We start from the raw sequence: 22893 nt of genomic DNA, 5'->3' as shown, positions 1-22893 counted from the left end.
CAGAAAGATTAGGGAAGGAATGGAGACATTGTTACGTCTCATACCTTAATTTACCGATTTACTAGTTATCTGGACAGTAAATGACAATGAACTTAACTTTTTACCTTCTTATCGAACATTTAGTAGACCCAAAAGTTGACTTTTTGTTATTTATTTTTTTAGAAAACTTCCTTCATGAAAGTTGTAGAGTGCGTTGAACCAAGTTCGGGGACATGTGGCACGCTCAAATTAAAAGTTCATACGAAGAAGTTAAGGTCTAAGAATTGAAATTTACTATTTCGGGAAACTTTCTATAAATAGAAAATCTACCTTTGGTAACTTTCCATTTTGGAAATTACCCAAACCCTAATTGAGACTCTCTCTCTCAGCTCGACCAGGTTCAAGACCCGACCCGACCCTGGTGACCCGCCGATATCTGCGCTGTCCGACCACCTGATGGCGCGCCACTGGTGCTGTTCGAACCACCTGTCTTCCCCTCGAGGTCAATGGTGGTGGTTCGAGGCAACTCACATTGAGGAAAGAGAAACAAGGTGAAAAACCTCTCGATCAGCCGCGCATCTCGACCTGGCTAAAGCTTCGATTTTTGGCCATCATCGGCGACAAAACCACTTGGGTTTTGGACCTCTTCCAACATATATCAAACCCTCTAAGTGGTGTTGGACGATTCTCAACTTGAAGGACGAATCGAGAGTTTGAAGGTTTCAACCACGAATCATTTAGAGGTAAATTGCTTCTACACTAAAAATTGGACGTTGTTGTAGTTTTAGGGATAGTTGGGGTTGATGTAAGGAACATTTTCGTACAAGTCTTGCGGCCCAATTGGTTGGTCAGATCGGTGGTGTGTGGGGCCCACGCTCCACCAATTCAGGCAGCGCGTGGGGGCGTGTGCCACCTCTCCTAGCCTTCTGGTTTAGCCAATAGGTAGAGCTTAACATATGGAACTTTTGTATATGATTTTGATTGAATTGGTAAAGGTTTGATATTGATCGAAGAATTCCAAATTTCGGAGTTTCAGGTGTTGATTTTCAAAAATCCGACAACTTGATTTTTTCGTTTCCATTCTAGAATGCTTAGAATCGATGAAATGATAATGTCGGTGAAGTTTGGTTTGATTCCTAGGAGTTTTAGATTTTTAGGTTTCGGAGGGTCGACGATATTGAGTTTTCTGTTTGATTATCGCAAATTTATTTTGGACTTTTCATTCGGTTATTTAAGATATACTTTTGTGTACATGACAACGTACCGAGCATTTGCTTAACGAGGAATTTCTTACCCATGACCGTCTAAGTTGTACAACGACTAGACTTTTGGTTTTAAATGATGCATGCACTTCTTTTTCTAAATTAAATTTTTATTTAATTATCATTTTATTTATTGAGCATATGTTTTGGCTTTTGGAATATGATTTGGTTTTGGATTATATTTTGGTTTATTGATTGAATTTTCGGTTGTGATTTTCTATAAATTAATTATCTTGATGAATTTCCCATGCTCGGAGTTGAAATTATGACTTTTTTTTTTTGAGAGAAGGTAATGCATTGCATTAAATTGCTAAACGCAATTGAGATACAAGGTATGAGTACGGGAAAGTCAGAAAGACAATCCACAACCTAATATGAAAGTCAGGAAACAAAAGCGTCATCGCTACTAACTAGTTGCGCTGCCTGTAACTTTCATAAGAAAATACTTATACCAAGAAAATGAAGAAGTGGAAAAATGTCTTCACTTCTTCTCATCAACCTAATCTAAAAGTTCTTTGGTTGAAGAACAGGAACAGTGGTGGCCTCGTTAAAACCTTGTTCGGATAAAACCCAGTGGGAAAAACTCCGAACCGAGGAAAGAGTACCACACACGCACAAAACACACAACACAAAACGTGCACTGTCTGGGAATACCCAGACCTGTCTCCCAAAAAAAGGGAGAGAACGGGGGGAGGGGGGGAGAACAAGTTGGTTGTGTCCAACGGACACATCTTCTAAAAACTTCAACGATGAAACTTGCTCTTAGCACTTGGAAGAATTTCTCTTCCAAGATCTTTTTGAAGAAAACTGCGAGGAACCGGCCTGATCCTCAGCCACCCGTTTTCCTCGAGACACCCGCTTTCCTACCGAAGTTGTCTGACCAATCGGAACATCTACCAGATTTTGTGCCTCAAAATGAGTAGAAGTAAGGTCGTCCAACATCTGAACTGGACGGAGATGCCCCTGAGAAACTGGGGATGAAGTAACTGCCCACTGGCTGCTTGGGAATCGTCCAACTGTCACCGCCGGTGCAAGAGAGCCACCGGCAACATCAATTGAGGTCGACCTGGCATGAAGCAGCACACTACCTACCGGGGTAGATCTTGGATGTCTTGGCACCTGTGGAGCACGATCCACTTCTCTTAGTTTCTTAGTGAATAAAAAGTCTTCAGCATTCCCAGGGTGGAATTTACTCAGAGGGCAATCTTCAGTCCAGTGAGTAATCAATCCACAGAAGGCACAAAATTGTGGTAATCGTTCATACGAGAACTCCACCTCTCTGTCACCAAAACTATCAAAGCACAGAACTGTTTTCCGACAAAGAGGCCTGCAAGCGTTGAGACGAATGGGACACAGAGAGTACCATCAACACAACCAAAATTCTCATCTTTCCCAACATCCAGAAAGCCACCCAGAGTATCACCAACCAATCTAGCTGTTGTGTCAGTCATCCACAACCAAGGAACACTGTGGACATTAACCCAGAAGGAGACATGAGTCATCTCCATATTGTTAAGGGAAGACGAAGGGTCCACCTTTTTCATGAGCAACAAATTCCCAACAAAAGACCAAGGTTCTTTGGAGAGGACATATTCTAAACCTGATTCGAGAGCAAACCAGAAGAGGAACATATTTGCGGACACTGCTTTAACCGCCAAACCCTTTGCAAAACGCCAAACGCCAAAAGTGAAACACACGATGATGTTTCGGGGAACATGGAATGGCCGGCCCACTTGCTTTTAAGGACAACTCACATGTAGGTGCATTTGTAACCAAGACATGCTCACGGATACCAAGTGCGAGGTGAGGTGATGGCCGACAAGTATGCAATCAAGGAAGCATTAAGGTGATGGCCGACAAGCATCGACGAGCCATCTGTAACTGTTGTGAAGAGCCAACCTCCTCCGGTGGCCTAACCACCTCATCTTGCATAACCACCGTCTTGTTCATCACCTGCCCACCGACCAAAACAGAAACCAGCATGATCCACACTAGAAAAAACTCCTGAAAGTCGATCAAAATCCACCTGATGCTTGTACTTTCGACCAGATTGAGGCTGTGTCGAATCGGCAACCCTCAGAGAACAAAACTGAACTTGAACAAAACTTCATAACAAAGCACTTGTCTAGGATACTCTAGACATTGTCTCCCATTAGGAAAATGAGAGAGAACTTGGGGGAGAACATGGGGGATGAAGCTTGCACCGTAGAAACTGATAGGCAGCGAACAACTGCTGCTGTCAACGACAAGCTTCTAAAGAAAATGACTTCACTTTCAATTCGGTAAGGCGATATAATGACGTCCACAATATCCTGTAAGGTGAGAAAGGATTATGAGAAACAGTAATGGCATATAAAAGAAATTAAAGAAAAGAAGGAGCAAAAGAATTAATTAGTAGCCTCCATCCGGAGTTGATGGGTAGAGGCCATGAAATTTGCAGATGCCGTCGTCCAAACTTGCAGAGCTTCAATGGGTCGGTACAGGCCTGAATGAACTTCACTTCATTGAAACTCTACGAGATGTCAAGGAGCTCCTATAATCTTTTTCTGACTTGGACAAATTCTTCGTACAAAAGAAGCAGCAGGGAAAGCGCGTCTCTTGGAGCAAGTTGTTGGTCAAATAAAACACAACAAACAATCCACTGAATGCATTTAAAGCGCAGCATGCATATGATGGTGTCAAAGGGCATGACTATTTAGCTATAAATATCCTTTAGTCTGCAGGCACCGAAATCGTTTTGCAGGAACCACAAGACCCATTCTCACTCGTTTCAGATGATCTTGGAGGAAGGGAGAAAGTACCGCATCGTGGTATTGGCAAGAACCTTTGGCCTGTGCCTATGGCCCCCAAGTTTCACGGCCCCCGAAATCAAATTAAGTTTTATATATATGTAAAAAAAAAAAAAAAACTGGAGATATATTATTATATCATATCAATATACTGTCATTCTTTACTTCTTCTCTGACTCCTAAAGTCGCCGTCTTTTTCTTTGCCGACAGTCATCATCTTCTCATTCATCTGCAATCATCATCATCTTCCCCATCTCCACTTCTCTAGATTCCAAAATCCCAAATTCTCCCATCTCAAATCTAACAGGTAATTCATCATCAAAGTCTCAATTTCTTGTTCTTCATATGTTCGTTGTTTTTATTGATTTTTCTGAATTTCTGGCAGATTTGGGAATTGGCAAGAGCCAAGAAGGATTTTTGAGTCTAACACAACAATTTCGTTGGGTAAGTCTGTAATTATTCTTTGAAAACTCAAATAATTTTCAATGAATCAATGATTAAGATTTTGGCTCTGTTTTCTTTACTTTTTTTCCTTATTTGATTCGTCTGAACTAATAGAGTGTTGATGCTCAAAGTTCGGCGGTAGCTGAACCGCTGCTTAACGTGGGTCCGGCGGGCGGACCGCTACTGTCTGGATCTGACGATCTCCGCTAGCTGTCAAACGAAAGGTAAGGCGTCAAAGGGAGACCGCGTTGGGCGGTCTTCACTTCTCCGATGCCTAAGTCAGTCCAAACACATAGATAGCATAGTAATAAATGAGTAGTGAGTTGCGTAATCAATGAGGAGAGAGGAGAGGACCTTATATAGGTGAGGGGAGGTCTGATCTTCTCTTTGTTTTCGATGTGGGACTGATGTGCTTCAGCTTCAGTTTCAGTGGCTTCTGATGTAATCTTGGCGCAGCGCGTGGCGGCGCGTCGGCGGTGATCTGGGGGTGATCTTGTGCTCAGGCTGTAGCCCGCCTGGCTGTCTGTCCGTCAGTCACTCCTTTGGTGGGTGTTAGTACCTCTGGCGGTACAATGAGCGTAGTTCATTATAGCTAATTATGCTTGCAAATGTACATGTAGGTACAAGTCCCCCAAGTCCCCAGTCAAGGAGGGCAATCTTGGTTGGGGAGTTGATCGGCGGTTTGAAGCGTTTCTTCCGCTAGACTTTGCAAAAGCATAATTAGCGTCAGTGCGTTTGTCAACCATGGATTTACTGAGCAAAAGCTTTATACCCTTTCGGGTGGGCCCCTGCTAGGTCCCCCAGGGAGTCCCCCACTCCCCGGCTAAGATGGACCTCCGGACGGTCGCTAAATTGTTTGTTGAGGGGGAGCTGCACGGAGCAGAGGGTGTCGGGTAGCGAGCCCAATCTTAGTACCCAAGTGACGGGGGTCAACGTACCTGATCAGGGCCGTCGTAGACTGTTGACAAGTCCTCGTGTCCCGTAGGGACAATCTGACTGTAACGCTGCGTGGCGGTCGTTTGTCAGAGTGAGGCGTAGCCTCGGGATCCGCCGCTGGCGGATGTCCCCCCGCTGGCTGCAGCAGGTAGCAGCGTCCAGTAGACGTGCTTGGCGGTATTTTATTGAGCGGTACGGCGCTGAATAAAATACGCAGCTTGTCAGATGAAAGAGGGTTCCGTTAGAAGTGTTTGTGTAGCGGAAGACGCCTCGTTTGCAAGATGACAAGGGAGAAGTTCCACTGTTGGGGACTGCGATGGTGACAAGACAAGTGAGGTCCGTTGGCGGGGTTTCGCTCAGCGGACACTAAGTCACTTGGAAGATGACAAGTGAGAAGTTCCGCTGGCGGGGTTTCGCTCAGCGGACACTAAGTCACTTGGAAGATGACAAGTGAGAAGTTCCGCTGGCGGGGTTTCGCTCAGCGGACACTAAGTCACTTGGAAGATGACAAGTGAGAAGTTCCGCTGGCGGGGTTTCGCTCAGCGGACACTAAGTCACTTGGAAGATGACAAGTGAGAAGTTCCGCTGGCGGGGTTTCGCTCAGCGGACACTAAGTTACTTGGAAGATGACAAGTGAGAAGTTCCGCTGGCGGGGTTTCGCTCAGCGGACACTAAGTCACTTGGAAGATGACAAGTGAGAAGTTCCGCTGGCGGGGTTTCGCTCAGCGGAGACTAAGTCACTTGGAAGATGACAAGTGAGAAGTTCCGCTGGCGGGGTTTCGCTCAACGGAGACTTCGGCGATGGGTGATGTTTTCCTAAGTGGTGGCTTCCATTAGACGCTTCGTATGATGGTGGTTGACACGTGGCCAACTGCAAGAGGGTTAGCGTCCGGAGGCGTGATCTCCTCAGCCTGGCCGTCTCCTCGCCATTAATGCGAGTAATGATGGATTTCGTAACCGAGGCGTCGCCTCGGTTAATCCGGAGAGTTAATGCAGACGTGGGACACGTGTACGGCTGGTATGTGATGTCGTTTTTTACTCGACGGCCCAGAATCCCTTGATGTGGACATAAAAGGGGGGGGGGGAACGTAGCGAGATTTGTTAGTTTGGCAAAACTTCAAAACCCTACTTGTCCTCAAGCTCCGCGCGTCCGAGAATGAAGAGAGGCTGCTGTGATTTTGCGGAGTTCTCGTGGCCGGAAAGACGAAAGATTCTGCCGTCGGAGACCAGCACGCATCAGTACTCCGGAGAGTTCACCTCTGAGGTTAGTATGCTGAATCTGTCCTGGTTCATTGGTTTTTTCGATTTCTGGGTTTTTGTTTTGTTTCTGGGATTGGGGTATGAACTCGTCATCTTTGGTGTTCCCGGAGGGTGTAGTGTGAGAGTTGGGGGTGGGTTATGGTGTTTTGACAGAGGGTTGGTTTTTAGGGTTTCACTAGATGGTCGAATCTGGGTTGAGGGTATTTTTTCTTGGTTTGGTAATTTCTGGGTAACTGTTCTTGGTGATCTTGGCTAAAACTGATGTAGAGATAGGTTAGATCCATTTTTGAGCTAACTGATTTGGGTTTTAGGGTTTGGGATGGCTAACGTCGTAGAGTTTTCGAGCAGTGAGGACTCCGGGTCTGACGTGTCGTTCAGCGCGGCGGATAGGATTTTTATTGACTCGTTGCGTCCGTCTGCCCGTGCAGGAACCTCACTGCCAGAACCGCTAGAAGTCGAGCCGCTACAAACCATACCCTGGGAAGTAGCCATGGGTCGTGCGTCGCGTCCCGAGAGCTCTAGGGCGGGGGAGGCAGCCGCTGCCCAGAATAGGTGTGAGGAGCGGTTGGCAAGTAACAGCGCCGCCAGTGGCTCCGCTGACGGGGGAGATGTGACGGGTGAAGATACAGAGTCGGCATGGGTTCTCCAAGATGGGACCCCCGTTGACGAGGCTGGAGGGCGGATGAATGCCGTTGCTGTCAACCGGTTGAAGCGGATTTTTTGGTTGCCTGGCGTGGTGAAACTGCGGCCGCCGACGGTGGATGAGAAGGCCTCAATTCTTCCGCCGGGGTACGCTGCTGTGCACAAGGCAATATTCCGCCAAGGAGTGACACTCCCGCTCGTGCCCAACCTTCAGATATTGGTGTGTGAGTTCGGTCTTGCCTTTGGGCAGATCTGCCCCAACATGTGGCGGTTGATGCTGGCGATGAACTCACTGTGGCGGCTGTCCGGCTGCGAGGGGCCGACTGTGGCGGAGGTACTGCACTTCTATGAACTGGTGTACGTGAAGCGCTAAGGCTGTAGGGGGCAGGTGAATCTGAGCCGCCGCCAGGGAGCGCCCAAGTTGATCGAGAATTTGAGGGATTCGATGTCCTACTGGCGGGGGACCTTCTGCGTTGCCACGGCGGGGTGGGAATACCATGCGGAGGCCAACGAGGGGGAGCCGACGTTTAGAATTAAGTCGGAGTTTCAGCCTATCCGAGGTTGTTTGTCGGTCTCCGTTGAACTTTGCCTGGCGGGCTATGTTTATGTATCTGTATCATGGACTAACTGTTACTCTTGTTTTGCAGCGGGCTTGCGGTATAACTTGACTCGTGAAGAAGAGTGCCGCGTGGCGCGCATTAAAGGCTGCTGGCGGAATCGCAATTTGCTGGACTTCCGTCTCCTTACCGGTTGGGAGTTGCTGGTCGATCAAAAATTTACTCGCGCCGTTGGTAAGAAACCTCCGCCACATCGTAACTTTGGCTAGCTTGTCTGAAGCTGACTGTTGTTTATATATTCTCAGAGACTCCGCCAGGTAACAAAGCGAGCCGCGACGCTTTCAAGAAAGCCATGGATCGCGCTGAGATTGACAACTTCCTGGAGACGATGTATGCATCCGGGCTGGCGGCGCAGCAGACGGTGGTGAACCCGGAAACGCTGGCATTGAGCCCGTCCGAGGTTCCGGTGGTGCTACCGATGCCGCACCACTCCCACCTCAGCGTTGACGGTCTGCCCGTCGTTCAGGCTGGGGCCAACATGGAGGGCGGGAAGAAGGGATCTGCTGCCCCCGCGCCGCAGAAAGAGAAAGTGGCTGCCGTTAGGCGCGGGCCACAGAGGGTGGTGCAGTCGGCGGGGACTGCCACGGCGGCTGGGTTGGAGCAGACGCAAAGGGGACCCGCCGGGAACACACGGGTGCTGCTGCGGAAGCGCCGGCAGAATGACTCCGTCGAGGAGGAAGAGGATGACGCGGAGGTCGTCGGGGTCCGCCAGCAAAAGAAGGTTCGACAAGCCCTGCCCAAGGCACCGGCGGCTGCCGAAAAAGAGGTGCCTACGAGCGATCTGGACTCCTTTGCCGCATACGCCGAGTTCATGACCGACAGCGAGCGGGAATTTCTCTTCCATCTCTGCGAGCGGTTGTCTTTTGGCGGCCTAGCGGGGATATCGCGCCCAACGGCGATCGATAAGTCGCCCTTCAGCTCGGCATTTGGTCACCTGGCGGTTGGGCTAAACGAAATGTTCATGGCGGCGTCGAAGCAGCCCCGGATTGAGGTGCAGCTCAGGGAGGAGCTTAAGGGACGCGAGAGGGAGCTGGTGGATGCCAAGGATAGGCTGGCGGATGTGGAGCGGCGCCTGATGAAGGCGGACTGCGATGCTGCGGACGCTCGTGGCAAGCTGGAAGTGGCCATCCAGCGGGATGTGGAGCGAAATGACCACGTCTGCAAGCTGGAGCAGGACATGGCCCTGCTGCAGGAACGGGTAGCCGCTAAGGATAAGAAGATTGATATCCTGCAGCGGGAGTCTGCCGCCAGGCAACGGGAGGTGAAGAAACTGGAGGGTGAGGTGGCCCGTTTGAGGGATGAAGGGAGCTGTGCCGCCGCCGCCGCTGTGGAGAAATTTAAACAGTCGGCGGACTACAAAAAAGCAATGACTGAAGCGGCGAAGGCTGGCGCCCTAGCTAATGTGGAGATGCTGACCCAGAAGGGTGCCATCGACTGGGCGAAGGCGTCCCAGCCCACAGTGCCACAAGCGGAGAATGTTCCGCCGGCGAAGAGTGCCCCGGCAGGGCAAAGCGTCCAAGTTGAAAGCGCTGGCTCAGGCGGCGGAGAGAATATTGCGCGGCCGGCGGATGGTCCCCAGCGGACTCCTCCTCCCACCCAGTCGGAGGTGTCCCGTGCCGTCTTCTTGGCGGCTCATACTCGGCCGGATAGGACCATGGAGACTCCAAGTCCCACCTCCCGAGGGTCTGAAGCCAATCCCTGAGACGCTGAAATTTTTCCGGCGCTCGACGCCCTCTTTTTTTTTTTGTGTAGCCGCTAAGGCTGAATATTTTTGGATGTAAAGAATATTTTTGGGTGGGGAGTCCCAGCCCTTAATATATGGAATGAAATTTGGAATTTGTTGTTTGTCATGATATGCTTGTACCGCTAGAGTTTTGACTTAGAATTTTCTTTTGTAATCAATGAAACATTAAAGGAATTAAGATTGGTCCCAAGTGCACGACGTAGCGGACGTGGTCCGCTGACGATTGCTGGCGACGCCAGTTGCCCTTTGTGCTAGACTTGGTAACAATGGTTTGAATAATTCCCCGTTTCATTGATAGCTGACCGAGCAGTGTTTACAAAAGTGGGGATGTACCCGTTGGGTAGCTTCCCTTAGCTAAACATTGAACAAAAATTTAGCTAAGTCAAGATGCTCTTGGGTAGCGACATGACTATTTGTAGTAATACCGAAGGTGTTCGGTATTCCAAGGGTGGGTTGTTGTGACGCCATCCTTGTCCATTAAGTAGAAGGTGCCTGGGCTAACGACTTCTACTATTTTGTATGGACCTTCCCAAGTCGGGCGGAGTTTTGTTGGCGGTGGAATGACTTCCTTCATTACCCAGTCCCCCAGTTGGAGGTTCTGGGCCTTGACTCTGGCGTTGTAGAAACGCGAAACCCGCTGCTTGTTTTGCAGGTTGTGCAAATGGGCCTTGTGTCGTTTTTCCTCTAGGAGGTCCTTGTCCAGGTCGATGCCGTCGCTGTTGGTCTCTGGGCGGTAGCCTTCGACCCTAGCGGTAGGTTGAGTTACCTCAATAGGCAAGACGGCCTCAGTTCCGAACATCATACAAAAAGGAGTTTCACCAGTGGCGGAGGCTGGGGTCGTCCTGATGGCCCATAGCACCTCTGGAAGCTTCTCCGCCCACAAGCCTTTGGCGGTGTATAGTTTCTTTTTGAGCAGTTTCTTGATTAGCTTGTTTGCTGATTCGACCTGGCCGTTGGTTTGGGGGTGAGCGACAGATGCAAAACTCATCTTGGTGCCAAGATTGGCGGTGAAAGAAATGAGTTCCTTGTTGTTGAACTGTGTGCCGTTGTCTGTAATGATTGTATGAGGGACGCCATAGCGGCAGTAAATGTTCTTCCAGAGGAAGTGAATGACCTTGGCGGTAGTTATTGCCGTCAGTGGCTCTGCCTCTATCCACTTGCTGTTGTAGTCGATAGCAACAATGATGTACTTGAACTGTCCCTTGGCGGTTTGGAATTTCCCCATCAAGTCGAGGCCCCATGTAGAGTGAATCCATGGGCCGATGATAATTGACAGTGGCTCCGCCGGCGCATGTGGGATATCAGCATACTGCTGGCACTTGTGGCAAGATCTTGATACCTGTCGGGGGTCATCACCGAGTGTAGGCCAAAAGTAGCCTTGTCGCATTGTGCGATTGGCCAAGGATCTGGCGCCGGAGTGGTTTCCGCACTCCCCGCCGTGGATTCCCGCCAGCACGACCTTTCCCTCCTCTGGGGTTAAACAGTGGAGGTTGGGGTGGGTGAACCCCTGGCGGTAAAGCTTGCCGTTCTGGATATTGTAGCGGGTTGCTCTCCGCTGAAGTTGTCGTGCCTTGACCTTGTCCTCTGGCAATGTCCCATTACGTTTGTATTCGATAATCTCGTTCATCCAGCTGGGATTGACCGTAATGTTGAAGATCTCCGCGAGGGTTTTTGCGATACTTGGTTTATCAAGACACTCCACTCTTGTGTCCGCTGGACTTTGATGTGGTTGGGCGGTAGCCAATCTCGCCAGTGAATCAGCCTTGGCGTTCTTTTCCCTGGGGATTTGTGTGATGGTATGAAACTTAAATTTTTTGAGCAGCGTCTTGACGTATCCCAAGTATGCCGCCAACTGTTGGTCTTTGGCCTGAAAGCTGTCATTGACCTGGTTAACGACTAACTGAGAGTCGCTGAAGATGTTGACACTGTCAGCCCCTGAATCGATGGCGAGGAGCAAGCTGGCAATGAGTGCTTCGTACTCCGCCATATTGTTTGAGGCCTTGAAGTTGAATTTGAGTGCGTATTCCATGCTTAGCCTCCCCGGTCCTGTCAAGATGACTCCGGCGCCGCTGGCATTGGCACTGGCGGAGCCGTCCACATGCAGGTTCCAGTCTGACCATAGGGGAGCTGGTACCTCAGCGGTTATCATTTCCGTTCCGGGCCCTGTCGCCGTGCCGGGTTCGGGTTGACGATCAGTGAGTTCAGCGATGAAGTCTGCCACCGCCTGGCCCTTCATGGCGATTCTTGGTTTGTACTCGATGTCGAACTCGCTGAGCTCAATGGCCCACTTGCTGAGGCGACCTGAATGTTCAGGGTTCTGCATCACTTGTCTCAGCGGTTGGTTGGTTAGCACATGGATTGTGTGGGCTTGAAAATATTGGCGGAGGCGCCTGGCGGCCACGATGAGTGCGAGGGCCAGTTGCTCTAATGGAGGATACCTAGTTTCTGCTCCGTTCATGCCCCTGCCGGCATAGAACACTGGGAGTTCATCCTGTCCCTCCCGCCGGACAATGGCGCAACTTACCGCTGACACTGATACCGCTAGGTATATGAACAGTGTTTCTCCTTGCACAGGGATAGAGAGTAGTGGGACTGCCGCTAGGTAATCCTTCAAGCCCTGGAACGCCGCCTGGCATTCCGGGTTCCAGCTGATGACCTTCTTGTGAGTCGTTTTGAGAAGTTTCAAAAATGGGGCGCACCGGTCAGTGAGTCTGGAGATGAATCGAGAAAGGGCGGTTAGCTTGCCTTGGAGGCACTGGACGTGTACCTTATACTCATGGTCCGCCAGGTCAAGGATGGCCTGGACCTTGTCCGGGTTAGCCTCGATGCCTCGCTCGCTGACGATATAACCCAAAAATTTGCTGGCGGTGACGCCGAAGAAGCACTTTTCTGGGTTGAGACGCATGCCATAGGCCAGGAGAATGGTTACTATGATCTTGAGGTTCGCCACATGCCCGCTGGCCTTTATGCTCTTGACTAGCATGTCGTCCACGTAGACCTCGATTATCTGTCCCAAATGTTCCGCGAACATGGCGTTCATCAGTCGTTGATAAGTTGCCCCGGCGTTCTTCAGACCGAAAGGCATGACATTGTAGCAGTATAGGCCCTTGTCGGTGGTGAAGGTGGTGCACTCCCACAGACGCTAACCCGACGGCTATCAAAAATGGACTCTGAGTTGGTGCTGGGATGCAACCATGGACAATAACAGTAACCATTCAACGCCGTCTTGTCAGGAGATCACGCCTCCGGACGCTAACCCTCTTGCAGTTGGCCACGTGTCAACCACCATCATACGAAGCGTCTAATGGAAGCCACCACTTAGGAAAACATCACCCATCGCCGAAGTCTCCGCTGAGCGAAACCCCGCCAGCGGAACTTCTCACTTGTCATCTTCCAAGTGACTTAGTGTCCGCTGAGCGAAACCCCGCCAACGGACCTCACTTGTCTTGTCACCATCGCAGTCCCCAACAGTGGAACTTCTCCCTTGTCATCTTGCAAACGAGGCGTCTTCCGCTACACAAACACTTCTAACGGAACCCTCTTTCATCTGACAAGCTGCGTATTTTATTCAGCGCCGTACCGCTCAATAAAATACCGCCAAGCACGTCTACTGGACGCTGCTACCTGCTGCAGCCAGCGGGGGGACATCCGCCAGCGGCGGATCCCGAGGCTACGCCTCACTCTGACAAACGACCGCCACGCAGCGTTACAGTCAGATTGTCCCTACGGGACACGAGGACTTGTCAACAGTCTACGACGGCCCTGATCAGGTACGTTGACCCCCGTCACTTGGGTACTAAGATTGGGCTCGCTACCCGACACCCTCTGCTCCGTGCAGCTCCCCCTCAACAAACAATTTAGCGACCGTCCGGAGGTCCATCTTAGCCGGGGAGTGGGGGACTCCCTGGGGGACCTAGCAGGGGCCCACCCGAAAGGGTATAAAGCTTTTGCTCAGTAAATCCATGGTTGACAAACGCACTGACGCTAATTATGCTTTTACAAAGTCTAGCGGAAGAAACGCTTCAAACCGCCGATCAACTCCCCAACCAAGATTGCCCTCCTTGACTGGGGACTTGGGGGACTTGTACCTACATGTACATTTGCAAGCATAATTAGCTATAATTATCTACGCTCATTGTACCGCCAGAGGTACTAACACCCACCAAATGAGTGACTGACGGACAGACAGCCAGGCGGGCTACAGCCTGAGCACAACATCACCGCCGACGCGCAGCCAGGAGGCAGCCGCTGCCCAGAATAGGTGTGAGGAGCGGTTGGCAAGTAACAGCGCCGCCAGTGGCTCCGCTGACGGGGGAGATGTGACGGGTGAAGATACAGAGTCGGCATGGGTTCTCCAAGATGGGACCCCCGTTGACGAGGCTGGAGGGCAGATGAATGCCGTTGCTGTCAACTGGTTGAAGCGGATTTTTCGGTTGCCTGGCGTGGTGAAACTGCGGCCGCCGACGGTGGATGAGAAGGCCTCATTTCTTCCGCCGGGGTACGCTGCTGTGCACGAGGCAATATTCCGCCAAGGAGTGACACTCCCGCTCGTGCCCAACCTTCAGATATTGGTGTGTGAGTTCGGTCTTGCCTTTGGGCAGATCTGCCCCAACATGTGGCGGTTGATGCTGGCGATGAACTCACTGTGGCGGCTGTCCGGCTGCGAGGGGCCGACTGTGGCGGAGGTACTGCACTTCTATGAACTGGTGTACGTGAAGCGCCAAGGCTGTAGGGGGCAGGTGAATTTGAGCCGCCGCCAAGGAGCGCCCAAGTTGATCGAGAATTTGAGGGATTCGATGTCCTACTGGCGGGGGACCTTCTGCGTTGCCACGGCAGGGTGGGAATACCATGCGGAGGCCAACGAGGGGGAGCCGACGTTTAGAATTAAGAAGGTTCGACAAGCCCCGCCCAAGGCACCGGCGGCTGCCGAAAAAGAGGTGCCTACGAGCGATCTGGACTCCTTTGCCGCATACGCCGAGTTCATGACCGACAGCGAGCAGGAATTTCTCTTCCATCTCTGCGAGCGGTTGTCTTTTGGCGGCCTAGTGGGGATATCGCGCTCAACGGCGATCGATAAGTCGCCCTTCAGCTCGGCATTTGGTCACCTGGCGGTTGGGCTGAACGAAATGTTCATGGCGGCGTCGAAGCAGCCCCGGATTGAGGTGCAGCTCAGGGAGGAGATTAAGGGACTCGAGAGGGAGCTGGTGGATGCCAAGGATAGGCTGGCGGATGTGGAGCGGCGCCTGATGAAGGCGGACTGCGATGCTGCGGACGCTCGTGGCAAGCTGGAAGTGGCCAACCAGCGGGATGTGGAGCGAAATGACCACGTCTGCAAGCTGGAGCAGGACATGGCCCTGCTGCAGGAACGGGTAGCCACTAAGGATAAGAAGATTGATATCCTGCAGCGGGAGTCTGCCGCCAGGCAAGGGGAGGTGAAGAAACTGGAGGGTGAGGTGGCCCGTTTGAGGGATGAAGGGAGCCGTGCCGCCGCCGCTGCTGTGGAGAAATTTAAACAGTCGGCGGACTACAAAAAAGCAATGACTGAAGCGGCGAAGGCTGGCGCCCTAGCTAATGTGGAGATGCTGACCTAGAAGGGTGCCATCGACTGGGCGAAGGCGTCCCAGCCCACAGTGCCACAAGCGGAGAATGTTCCGCCGGCGAAGAGTGCTCCGGCAGGGCAAAGCGTCCAAGTTGAAGGCGCTGGCTCAGGCGGCGGAGAGAATATTGCGCGGCCGGCGGATGGTCCCCAGCGGACTCCTCCTCCCACCCAGTCGGAGGTGTCCCGTGCCGTCTTCTTGGTGGCTCATACTCGGCCGGATGGGACCATGGAGACTCCAAGTCCCACCGCCCGAGGGTCTGAAGCCAATCCCTGAGACGCTGAAATTTTTCCGGCGCTCGACGCCCTCTTTTTTTTTTTGTGTAGCCGCTAAGGCTGAATATTTTTGGATGTAAAGAATATTTTTGGGTGAGGAGTCCCAGTCCTCAATATATGGAATGAAATTTGGAATTTGTTGTTTGTCATGATATGCTTGTACCGCCAGCGGACAACGCCGTCTGTCAGGACTAACCTCTCGTCGGTGCGTTTGTCAACCATGGATTTACTGAGCAAACGCCGTCTGTCAGGACTAACCTCTCGTCTGTGCGTTTGTCAACCATGGATTTACTGAGCAAACGATGTCTGCTATAGTCGTTGAATAACATTCTCGTGCCAACTGCTGACTTCCCCTCACACAGCCCGTGCCATTGGGTGTGGGGAACTTCATGAGGAGCATATATCCGGCTATGATGCACTTGAGTTTGTTGAGTGTCGGCCGCCCGATGATAGCGTTGTACGAGCTGAAACAATCAACGACTATGAACTCAGTATGTATTTCCGCCATACATGGACTAGTGCCGATAGTCAACCGCATGTAGTCAGAGCCCAGCGGCTGCGTGACGTCACCGGAGAAACTGAGCAATGGTTCATGGTCCTGAAGTAATTTGTTGTTCCGCTTGAGGTGGTTGTAGCAACCGCTGAAGATGACGTTGACAGCGGAGCCGCTATCCACCAATATTCTCCCCACTGAGAATCTGCCAAGAATGGCGTCGACCAAGAATGGGTCGTCATGGGGTAGATGCACTCCGCGCTCTTCCTCCTCCGAGAAGGTGATAGGTTCCCAACCCGCCTTTGGGATTTTAGCGGACCTCTCGTAGCGGATGTTGCAGACCTCCTTTGGGTGATTAGCGCGTACGTAACGCTTCCTTGCCCTGTGAGACATGCCAGTGATTGGAGCACCGCCATAGATGGCGTTGATGCGGCCCAATGTCTCGACGTTGGCGATCACAGGTGGCGGTTGGCGCACCTTGAACTGCTCCATCTTGCCGTCACGGTACAAGGTCTCAATGGCCGTTTTTAGTGCGTTGCAGCTGTTGGTATTGTGACCGCTGTCCTCGTGATATTTGCACCACCTGCCGGTATTTCTAGGTTTTCCCGTCTTTGGGTATTTTGCTGGGGGTGGCGGTGGGATCTGATCCTTGCATTGGTTGTATATTTCCTCATACGAGGCTGTGAGGACCGTGAACACTGCATACCGCTGAGAAGACTCCGTTTGCTTGTTGCGGTTATCCTCCTGGGATGGGCGGTTGCCCTTGTTGTGGTATTGGTCCTTCTGCCGCTTGTTCTGGTAGTGGCCCTGTTGCCATTCCCTTTTTTTGTCAGTTGGCGGTGCGGCGGGTGCTTTATTAGCGGTCTCCTGATGACTGGAGGAGGGCTGTGTTGAGGAGGGCTGTGTTGTCTTTGTTGGTGTTGCCGGTGGCGGTGGGGTTTCTCCATACGTGATGAATTCCGCCTGGGCGTGAACAACCGCCTCACTCATGACATGGTCATATGCCGCATTTGGATGGTTGTAGTTGAGGTGATAGAGGAACGGCCCCTTGAGGAGTCCCTGCTTGAAGGCCGCTGATGCCATTGATTTATCTAGGTCGCGACACTGAGATGCTGCCGCTCGCCACCTCGTGACGAATGCCTTCAGTGATTCGTCTCCCCCTTGCTTGACGCTGAACAGCTGACTTGTGTTGTGATGTCCGGCGGATAATAAGATGAACCGAGAGAGGAAGGCATGTGATAACGCATGGAATGAGTCATTGGATCCTGGCGGACACTCGAAGAACCAGTTCATTGCCTCACCGTCCAAGGTTTCGCTGAACAAGTGGCAAAGGGTGGGGTCGTCAAATCCCTTATTGTTGGTGACCTTCTTGAAGGTGTCCATGTGGACGAAGGGGTCGGACACGCCGATATAGTGTGATATCTTTGGGGTTTTTGAGTATGGCGGTCTGACAGCTTGCAGAATCGCAGCGGTGAAGGGTCCTGGTCTGGATGCGAAAAGTGGACTCTGAGTTGGTGCTGGGATGCCTGACTCCGCCAGGACTAACCTCTGCTCCAACTGTTGCATCCTTTCCAGTATTTGGGCTGTTGTATTACCGGCGGAACCTGCCTGGATACTCCGCTGGACAAGTCTGCGCCTTGGCGCAGGTGGATTGCCCTCAGTCCTTGCCCTAGCTTCCGAGCGGTTGGTGCGCGGCACTGACTCCGCCTCCTGCTCTAACATTAGCTGGGGGATGGGCGGTGGCCCCATCCCCAATAGTTCAGGTGGGTCCAGCGGTACCTGCATTTGTATAACCGGTCCCGGTACCAATGTGCCAGTGTTGGGCTGACTGCGTCTGGTGCTGCGTGATTGCTCGCTCTGCGCTGGATTGGCGGTTCTTTCCAGCGTCCTCTTTAGGTCATCAAACCGTGACATCAGCGTAGCCACTTGTTTCTGGGCCTCAGCTTTCTCTCTGCGCTCCTCTTCACGCTCTCTGTTTGCCTTGTGAAGGTCCGCCAGTGCCAGCTCGTACATGGCGGCGAGGTCCTGGCCTGGTGGGCGGCTGCTGCTTGGATTAGCCTCACCGCCGGGGTTGGCTGGGGTGTTGAATAGTGCGCGGTTAACACCTACCGCTGGGTTGGAGGGTTGGGGGATGGCGGATTGGTCTGCCTGCTCTTCAGCGTTTCCCCCGCTACCGCTAGTCATGGTAGTGATGGGATGACCTTTCGTTCAAGGGTTCCCACAGACGGCGCCAATGTTGATGCTTAAAGTTCGGCGGTAGCTGAACCGCTGCTTAACGTGGGTCCGGCGGGCGGACCGCTACTGTCTGGATCTGACGATCTCCGCTAGCTGTCAAACGAAAGGTAAGGCGTCAAAGGGAGACCGCGTTGGGCGGTCTTCACTTCTCCGATGCCTAAGTCAGTCCAAACACATAGATAGCATAGTAATAAATGAGTAGTGAGTTGCGTAATCAATGAGGAGAGAGGAGAGGACCTTATATAGGTGAGGGGAGGTCTGATCTTCTCTTTGTTTTCGATGTGGGACTGATGTGCTTCAGCTTCAGTTTCAGTGGCTTCTGATGTAATCTTGGCGCAGCGCGTGGCGGCGCGTCGGCGGTGATCTGGGGGTGATCTTGTGCTCAGGCTGTAGCCCGCCTGGCTGTCTGTCCGTCAGTCACTCCTTTGGTGGGTGTTAGTACCTCTGGCGGTACAATGAGCGTAGTTCATTATAGCTAATTATGCTTGCAAATGTACATGTAGGTACATAGAGTTATAGAGATCAAAACTGATTATGATATAAGTTCATCCTTGATTCCTTGATAATTGTAAATGGAATGATGGATAACTGGTACTAGTGTTGCCGTAGTGGTATCAATGATGCAAGCTAGCACTCTTCTTATTTTACATATATCATGAATATATGATCAGATAAGTTGTTTAGTGTGCAAAAATATTCTTCTGGGCTAAATTTTTGTCTTTCACTCGTTTTGCAGGTTATAATATCATGGCTAAAATTAGAAAATATCCTTTGGGTGCACAAAATAGAAAAGAAAAGCAAAAGAGAGATGCATTAGTTAAGCTTCAAGCCGGATCTCTTAGTAAGTACTTCAACACAAATAATAAACAAGCATAGACTTCAGTTGATGCAAGTATACTTGAGAATGAGAATGAGAAGGATGTTGAAGAACATGATCAGTTAATGACTGAAAATGAGAGTGCAGAACTGAGTCAAGGTCTTAATGCCAATGAAAATGATTATCTTAGTCAGCCTATAAATGAAAGTGGTGGTACAGACGAACCAAATCTTCCAGTGAATGAGGAAGAAAATATCATTGCGGAAGATGATCAAAACAAAGATTCAAGTGCAGAATTTGAATTAATATAATATTTTGGTAAATGATATTGGGATTGCTATATTGCTATGTTACAATGGGGAGCCCCATTTTTGCTTTTGGCCTAGAGCCCCTAAAAACTCAGGGCCGGCCCTGTGCCATATTAAGTTGAAATTATGACTTCAGTCATAACTTTTGATTTTCTTTTTGGGAAATTTTTAAGAACAGTACATGAGGTATAGGCTACTGAGAATTAAGATGAATATACTTTTCAAAACATCACAATGGTGCATGAGGTTAAAAATAGGGTCCTTGACCAAATGCCCAAATTTGGGTCAATATGAACCTACTTACCCCACTAACAAATTTGTGTGCCCACTCACTCCATTTAATGGCAAAATATCACTTTTAGTCTCAACTCAATTATTAAATTACTTTCAGTCATATTCAATCTCTCTCTTCTCCCGACCTTTATCCGCGACGAGTTTCTCTCTCTCCTCCCAGCCTTCATCGGCGACGAGCATGGCGGCAAGGACAGCTCCGATGTCGGTTCCTGCGACGAGGTCGAAGAAATCGTCTCTCTCTCTCTCTCTCTCTCTCTCTCTCTCTCTCCTCCCAGCCTTCATCTGCGAACGCCGACCGGTTCTCCGTCGTTGGTCGGGTTTGACGGCCTGAAGATCCAGCGTGCCGATAAGAGCTTCTCTTCCTCGATGATCGTGACGCCGACCGATCTTAATTCTTTTTCTTTCTTTCTCATTTTCGTTTTCGTAGAGGTCTGTCTTGGGGATATCACATGAGGTGGGCTTTCTGTATTTTCAGTGGAGGGAATCATTCCTTTTTGTTGAAATCTGCACCTGGGTGGTGAAGATTTCAGCCTTCAATTTCTGGCTTCTGTTCAGAGTTCAGAATTGGAAAAAGGGAAACTTGAATTGGGCAGCCTACTATGTGAGTTGGATTTTTGAATCATCTCAATGAATTTGTATATGGGTTGTTTATGTTGGTATGTATGATGTTGATTTGAATTATGTTTCATGATGATTTATCTTCTTGTCCTAATTATAGATTCCATTGAGGAGGAGGGGCTCGGTGCTTCCGAGTTGCTACGTCACGCTTTCACTCGTTCTGGGAGTTGGAGGTGCTGTTGGTTCAAGCTGACAAGCACAGTTGCTCGTCCCTTTTTTATTCATGGGACTGTTGTTGTCTCAAGCTCACAAAACGTGGTTGCTGCTCTCTTTTATTTATGGGGTCCTACTGATCAATGTTTTGATGACTCTAATTATGGCGTATTGGCATGGTGAGCTTGGAAGCTACTGGTTTGGTTTAATTATACGAAGGACATTGTAGGCTTGGTAGCTACTGGTGGGTTTTAATTATACTATAACACCCATATCAGTTTTCTTTTTTTTTCTTTTTTTTTGGGGGTGTCAGCGTTAGTGAGTTAGCGATACACACACCCCATGCAGGGTATCTCAGCCAAAGCCAGACTGATCCACTGCACGCCTATGGGGAAAATTCCACCACAAGCTGGCCACAAGGTGTAGGAGAGGGGGTTCGAACTCGGGTGTGGGGGTTCCACACCTGGAGGCTCGACCACCCCGCCATAACTTTGGTGGTTCCCATATCAGTTTTCTAGGTGCTTTTATCAATTTTTTTTTTCTCTTTCCTTCTTAATAAAAGAAAAAATATCAATTTTTTTTTTCAGCAACCATCCTCTAAATTTGTTCGATCCTGGATATACAAGAAAAAAAAAGAAAATGCTCATTTTGTACTAATTATTGGCCCTCAATAAAATTATTATTGCCCCCCCCCCAATAAAAATCTCCGACGACCTCTTAGGAGACTTCACCGGACTCCGGTAACCGGCCGCCGAAGTCCCGCGGCAGATGACTGGATTCCGGCGACCGGTACCGGAGTACGGTGACGGTGATCGGAGTCTGTGAAGTCTCCGATGACTTCTCTCTTTAAGTGATAAAATGATGGAGGGAGGGCAAAATTGTATTAAAAATAAACAAAAAACAATAAAATAATACTTAATTGGGTAGTAGAGCAAAAAATATGTAATTTGTTGGGTAAGTGGGCAATCTTACAAGATGTTTGGATAAGCAGGATTAGTGTAGCTCAAATTTGGGTAAATTGACATTTTCCCTTAAAAATACAACCCAATTAATTTAAGTACACACCGTTAGTTTCTCCGTTAGTTTGTATATTTTCCGTCATATTTATAAGGGCAAATCCGTCACTTCAAGGATGATGAAAATAAATAAACAAAAAATGAATATAACTGGTATGTTATTACTATGGATACCCAAATATTTATCTCTACACCCAATAAGAGACACCTCACCGTCTCCTTTGTCGTTGCCGCCATTACCACCAGTTGAACCTCCAGCCACCATAAAAACCTAAGTCCTAAAACCAGTAAACGAAACACAATAAGCCCCGCAACCAACATTAATCCACCCAAAAACACCAATGCTCAAAACAAGCTAAAAAATTGAATTGAAAGAGCGGTGGTTTTTACGGTGCACTACCGGCAGAGAAAGAAGATGATTTTTCAATGTTATAACTTATAAACGAGATGAGATAAAGTAATCCTAAGAAAGAGGAAGAATGATGGGGGACGAGAAGGTGAAGGCAGAGGCTTTAGAGTTAATGTTCCAAGTGCTTCCCAGATTGGTTGTCTTTTATCTTGATTACACTCTTTGGCCTTTCTATTGCGAATGTCACCCCAAACGTGAAATTCCATCATTGTATCCCATGCTAGAGGCAAATTGTACCTATTGAACGAAAAAGGTATTGATCTTGCCATTGCTTCAAGGTCACCCACTGCAGATATAGCAAAGACATGCTTCTTGGCCACCGAGTCGATCCGGAATGGCTCTCTCAGCTGAATCGATATCAATCAGTTGGATCTTCATCGGAAAAGGTATGGAAACTCTGGGAATTCAAAATCTCAAAGGGTTTTGGGGCTTTGTGATTATCTCAACCACTCAATTAAAACTCTAGCACTCAAAAATCAAAGCTCTCATACAGAATCTATTGTATTTACACCAAAACAAAAGCAGGGGAAAGTGATGAGGTGCGGCGCTGGATCAGAGAAGGAGAGTTGTAGGTGAGGCAAAGGTTTATAGGAAATTATCAAATTACCCTTTGAAAAATAAAGAGAATGGCATATGGATTAACAGCGTTATTAAAGGTGTGTGCTTAAATTGGGTCTGGTTTTTAATCTTAGGCACCATTGTGATATTTTGGAAAGTATATTCACCTTAATTCTCAGTAGTTTGTACCTCATGTACTGTTATCAAACATTTTCCTTTTGTTTTATATTATGGAATTGAGCTCAGTGATGACTTACATTTTATGAATATATTTTCCAATGAGTATTTTCGGAACTAACTTCGATTTATGATTTATGATAGTTTTCGACAAATTGTTTTTCAGGCTATTTCCAGAATTAGAATATAGTTTTATTTGTCAACTGTAAGCTTTCTGAAAGATTTTTGAAAATGAGATTTTTGATGGAAACTGTAACTATCTATTATTTA

At 49.4% G+C, this 22893-nt stretch overlaps 1 long non-coding RNA gene across 2 annotated transcripts; it reads left to right on the top strand.

Annotated features, from left to right (window-relative positions):
* The first annotated feature begins 1519 nt into the window (after nt 1-1519).
* LOC133707554 (uncharacterized) lies at nt 1520-21120 on the top strand. Of its 2 annotated transcripts, XR_009845171.1 has the most exons (4): nt 1520-4337; nt 4416-4474; nt 19010-20293; nt 20411-21120. It is a non-coding gene; the product is annotated as an uncharacterized LOC133707554 (long non-coding RNA). The 2 variants fall into 2 exon arrangements; XR_009845170.1 differs by lacking the exon at nt 20411-21120 and having other exon boundaries at nt 1521-4337; nt 19010-20375.
* Nucleotides 21121-22893: the final 1773 nt, after the last annotated feature.

Source organism: Rosa rugosa, chromosome 4 (assembly GCF_958449725.1).
Source record: "Rosa rugosa chromosome 4, drRosRugo1.1, whole genome shotgun sequence".
Lineage (NCBI taxonomy): Eukaryota > Viridiplantae > Streptophyta > Magnoliopsida > Rosales > Rosaceae > Rosa > Rosa rugosa.
Note: the sequence above shows the minus strand (reverse complement) of the source record. Positions and strands in the feature narration are given on the sequence as shown.